The sequence below is a fragment of the Rutidosis leptorrhynchoides genome, chromosome 2 (genome assembly GCF_046630445.1).
Source record: "Rutidosis leptorrhynchoides isolate AG116_Rl617_1_P2 chromosome 2, CSIRO_AGI_Rlap_v1, whole genome shotgun sequence".
NCBI lineage: Eukaryota > Viridiplantae > Streptophyta > Magnoliopsida > Asterales > Asteraceae > Rutidosis > Rutidosis leptorrhynchoides.
The window spans coordinates 569,889,493-569,895,356 of NC_092334.1; the positions used below are offsets into that span (position 1 = coordinate 569,889,493).

General features: G+C 33.7%; 1 long non-coding RNA gene and 1 pseudogene across 1 annotated transcript; one reads left to right on the forward strand and one right to left on the reverse strand.

Annotated features, from left to right (window-relative positions):
• Positions 1–1,058: 1,058 nt before the first annotated feature.
• On the reverse strand, positions 1,059–2,935 carry LOC139889807 (uncharacterized; annotated as a pseudogene).
• A 291-nt stretch (positions 2,936–3,226) lies between these two features.
• Positions 3,227–4,748, forward strand: LOC139893180 (uncharacterized). The gene is made up of 3 exons (XR_011774376.1): positions 3,227–3,313; positions 3,802–4,004; positions 4,153–4,748. It is a non-coding gene; the product is annotated as an uncharacterized lncRNA (long non-coding RNA).
• Positions 4,749–5,864: the final 1,116 nt, after the last annotated feature.

Here is a 5,864-nt window from a genome sequence, read left to right on the forward strand (position 1 = left end):
TATCGGATTCTTCATTTTTTGCCTTCCTTACAAAAAGAACCCTTGTGATATTTTCATGGTAAAAGTAAAAGATGATAACTGCTACAAGTACTTACAAAGAAGAACCATTGTAAATAACATGTAACAATACATACCCAAATCAAGACTGACAATAAACATCAACCAAACCAAATTATAGTAGATAAACTATAAAAAAATGTAGAGGTACTTTCCACATTATGTTCGCAACTAATAAGTACCGAGTACTAACATACACTTATAAAAACTCATACACAAACATTGAACAAATCATCATATGATATTTTTAAAAGAAATATGAACTATTATTATAGTGCTGCAAATCTCTTAGCTTTATGATTACCCACTTGAACAATATAAACAATAAAATATGCCTTCACACCTGCTGCTGAACAGTGACCCTTTATTAATCATTTAATTGTATCAAGATAAGATAATTCTAAACGTAGCAGATGTATGAATTCAATTAAACTAACTCACATAATGAGATCGCTACTAACAGCTAGATCACCTGGCAGGCAATAGAGTGGAAAATTAATATTAATGTAAACAAAATAATTGAGATGTCAACTGTATAACCTTTTCAATCAATATCTTCATCGGTATTTTTTTTGAGTGAAAAACATTTATTTAGATTAAAATAGATCATAAAGATCTAGTCCTATTACAATAACCAAATGTACCACTACAACAACAACGAACAAACCATTACAACAACAAACAATCGATGAACGACTACTGAAGCGCCATCACGTGAATCACTCCCATCGAGACCCCATTTTTCATCTGAATAGTACTCCATATAAGGGTGCGTTTGATAAAACTGAATGATTTAGCACTGAATGATTCAGAGCTCTGAATAGTTCATAAGCTCTGAATCAGTATTGTCCTGAATGGAAATTCGCTGTTTGATAATAACTCTGAATCAACACTCTGAATGACATAATTTTACCATTTTAACCTTATGTATCATTTAGTGTTAAATACATAACCTTTCACAGTTATTCCAAGGGTCAAAAGCTGATGTTTTCATCCAATAGTTAACTATTTTGGCTACTGTAAGTTTCCATCAAGTATTTTGGCACTAGCCTACCTATCAACTCAGTCAACGTATTCTTCAATGAACCGTTTGCTATCTCATTCGCTAACAGTGTTAAGGTCCTAACATAACATTAAGTGAGTAGCTTTTTCCTTCCATTTCATGTAAAAGCATCTCCACATCATCATAGTATTGATTTTTTAGATATCCTTGCAAAAGAACTCTGTACGTAACATCATCCGGCAGGCAACCAATCTCACCCATTTTTATAAACAATTTCTTTGCATCACTTGGTAGACCTTCCTTACAAAGAGAACTAATTATCACATTATATGTTATAACTGTAGGTTTCAAGCCTTTATTTTTTAGGTCCTCAAAAAGAACCCTCGTGATATCAAACTTCTCACAACTGCTTGCACCATCAATCAAGATGTTATACACAACAATATCTAAATTGAGCTTGCTATTACCCAATAGCTTGAACAAAGAGAATGCATCTTCTACCCTACTATTGCTGCAAAGACCCTTTAAAATTATTCTATAAGTTGATTAATCAGGACATTGACCTTGTGCAAGCATCTCATCAAAGAGTTTGCGAGCAGCAGCACAACGTCTAACGCTAAACAATCCCTGTATCATGGAGTTGTAAGTGACTAAATCACGTTTCAAACCTATTCTTGGCATTTCACAAAACATATCCATGGCCTTGTTTATCATCATTTTCTTACAATACCCATTTATTAAGCTGTTGTGACAACATTAGGGATCAGACCTTTAAGTGTCATTGAATCAAAAGTTGTTTTTGCTTTGGTTATTTCACCTCGTAAACAGTGCCCATCAATAAGTGAATTGTATGTTACTACGTCGGGAATCTTTCCTCTCTCAACCATGGTGTTAATAACCGATTGTGCTTCATCTACTTTACCGTCTTTGCATAACATCCACTAATACACTGTAGGTTGTCACATCTAAAGAGATCCTTTCATCCTCCATTTCTTTTAGTATGTTACAAACCTCGTCCCAACGACCTAAGTTACAAAGACCATGAATCAAAGAGGTGTATGTGATGACATCTGGTAGAATCCCTTTGCGAAACACCATCTCTTTGAGAAGATCAAACGCATCATCAATCATTTTGTCTTTGCAAAGGCTGTGAATGATGGTGCTATATGCAACAACATCAGCTTTATGACCTCTTTCATCCATTAGCCTAAGCAAAGCAATAGCAGTATCATTGTTTCCAATCTTACAAAGTCCCTTAATCATTGTGCTATACATAACTACATCAGGTTCACAGAGATTCTTTTTTATAAGCTTTTTGAAAAATATCTCCGCTTCAATAAACATATCGTTTATAACAAGTCCATCTAAGAGTGCATTATAAATCCACACATCTGGTGCAATGGCTTGTCTGAAGCAAATACATAGAAGTGCAAAACCTTCATTGGTACGGTGCAAGTGGCAACAACACTTGATAGAAATACTAATATTGTATTTATCAAGAGGAACACCAATTGAACACATGTGTTTGAAAAGATCAAGTGAAGAAGAATAGTGTTTCATTCTGGTGACAGCAGTCAACAGCTGACCGAATTTGACCACAGATGGCAGAGGTCTTCTCTGAGACATTTCATCAAACAGATTGTAATCATTCAAGTTAGTAACTTTTTGAAACTTAGATAGAGGGCGATTATCATAAACATGATCATTCTGAATTGAGGGAGATTTGGAGTGGATGGACGCTGCTAAAAATGATTTATGAGGAGGATTAAATCGAAAACCTAATTGAAACTGAAAGGAATATGAAAAGGGGGTTTTAAAGAAATTGTGGGTAGGATAAAGATGACCTTTGAAGTTGATGAACAGCAGAAGCAACATGATTTCTTCGATTCATTGTTTTAATTTAACAGAATTAATAGCAAGAAATGGAGCTCAACCACCTTTGAGCTAAACTATTGTACTCCCTAGCAGAAAGTTGATTCCTGATAGCCTGTTTATTAATGGCTTTATGAACTAAGGTGAGTAAATTATTTTTTCGGTCAGCACAATTCATGTTTACTTAGTGACTTAAATTAATGAATTGGATGTCCAGATACATGTTTCAGTCATCCACAAAAGTGAACTTGTCCCCATATAGATTATCTTTTCCAACCCTACGCTCACCTCCTCAAACCATTTCTCATCTCGTTTCCCCTTTTCTTCCAAATAACGATTGAATCAAAACTCCAGCTAGCTGTTGAAGAAACTTTATTCCTGGTAAATTTTTCCTTTTTTATTAGATTACGTAATTTATATAATCATCAGTTATGTTGATATCCTTGATTAGTCAAATATGATTGTTTATATTTTAAAGATGATGTTCTTGATAGTGTATGTGTATTTTGTGCCCTTAAGGTGTTTGATGAAAGTCCTAAAAGAAAAACAAGTTTTTATATTCATCATTTTTACAAATCTAAGGGGTTTTAAAGTGTTTGACTTTTAGGGTTTTTGATCACAAACTTACCTTTAAAATCATGAAAGATTTTTAGGGTTTATGTAACACTTTATGTTTATATATGTAACAGAACATTTTACACATGTATGTAAATGTAAATGGAATGGCTTATATGTAAATGTAATGGCTTATATATCTGTAAATATAAATGGAATGACTTATACTTTGAGATTGGAAAGTTTATACAACAAATAAATTAGTCAAGATTAGTGATATCTCTGTATGCACACATCGAATGGCTTATATGTAGATGGAACAAGGAAGTGAGCCAACAAATCGAAAACGAGTCAGAATTAGTTGGAAAGATACAAACGTGGAAAAAAACAGTTATTGAAGCATGTCTTCAAGAAGTTGCACGTAGCGGGCGAGAAGGAGGTGGTTTGAAGCCACTTTCATGATTCGTCCACCAACACATTTAACTTGACTGATGAAGAATGGGAGATAGAGTGCAAGGTAATTACTCTTAATACATTTAAGCTAACTATTGTTGTTCTACTAACTCATTTAAGTTGCATTATGGATATATTTTCACATACAGAACATCAAGCTACTGCCTTCATATATTGTAATATATCTTATGCACAACTATTTGATGGTGTAGGCAAATAAATATTGTGAGTCACTTAGAACTACCCAACTAGTACATCCCGAGCTTTGTGCACAACTATTTGATGGTGTGATTGCTACCGGTATTCAAAGTTATGAACCACATTCAACTGCTCATATGCCGGAAGTATCAAATGTTGAACCTGTGGTGGTTGAACAAGTCGAAGAAGGTACACAAGCAATGGCAGGTTCATCTCATACTCAACTTAAAGAAAAAGGAAAAGAAATGGAAAGGAAGCGGTGTCTCCTATTGAAGAGCAATTGTCGTTGTTCTATCTTTGGTGGCCGCAAAATTTGCTAAACCCGATCTTCCTATCATTGACGAGTGCATAACTAAACTGGATGAGCTTGGATGGGAATATAATGGCTTGTTGTATAATGCAACACTTGCCATTTTTGGTGAAGGCAACCCAACAATTAGGACAATCTGGATGAAACTAAAACCCGAAAGGTGCGAGGATTGGGTGAAAAATCTTGCACACATTAAAGGCCTGTCGTTCTAAGTTAAATATGCCATCAAGGTATATTTTATTTTTTGGTTGAATGTTGCTCAATGAAGACAACCCTCCCATCAATTGGACTATATTTTGATAACTGTATTTTGCACTAGTGTTTACAATTGTATATTGGTTTGTAAGAATGGGTTGTATTTTGGTATGTAATGTTTATGTTATCAAGTTATGTAATGTAGGTGTCCTCTTGTGTAGTAATGAAACTGTAATTTGTTATGTCATGATGGACCATGTTAGTTCAATCGTTCTTTATTTAAATTTGAAGATATGTTGTTCTTCAGTATCTACAACGTGTGTCATTTACCTCTATTATATATGCTTCATAATTGATCTGGAGTAAAATTATAGCATAAGGGTAAAATTGTCATTTTACTCATTCAAACTATTTATTCAGCAAAATAAGTAAACAAGATAAATATTCAGTAATTACCACATATAGTCATTCAATATCCATACTGCCATCTTTATCCATATATGACTTAATGGGGAAAAAAGTAAACAGGAAGTGATATACTTATATGGGACATTAAAGATTTAACACATTTTTCTTTTTTTAGACTTTTTTACTCCGTTGGTCCTTAACTTATACACGAAATTGCAATTCGAGTCTCTCACGGTTTTAATTGGATTTTCGAGTCCTTTTAATTACATAATTTGACAATCCTAGTCCCTTCGTCTACCTGCCGTCTAAATTGGCCGTTAACCTTTGACATGTCCCATGCATGTGAGGGTAAAATCGTCTTTTTACTCTTTTCTTCGAATTCTTGCTCTGTTGGTCCTTTGTTTATACACAAAGTTGCAATATGAGTCCCTTAAGTTTTTAATTCGACTTTTTATCTCTTTCTTTCATACATTTCATCTTTTTCCTTTACAATTAATAATTCATGAATCCATATGTCATTCACATAATTATTTGTAACATCCAAATATCCCTATTCAGATGATCAAATCTAAGCAATTGCATCAATTTAAATTCTAAATAAGTGCTAAGACAAAAGCGCATTTGTTGAAACAGAAAAAAAAACTAATCATAACCAAGAACTTGGATCAGAAACCCATTTGTTCACTTCGATGATCAGATCCAGGAATTTAGATAGGAATCCCATTTGTTCATCATCATCTCCTCATCATCTCTACGTTCATCATCATCATCATGGGTATTCATCATAAACAAAACCCAAAACATAACCAAATG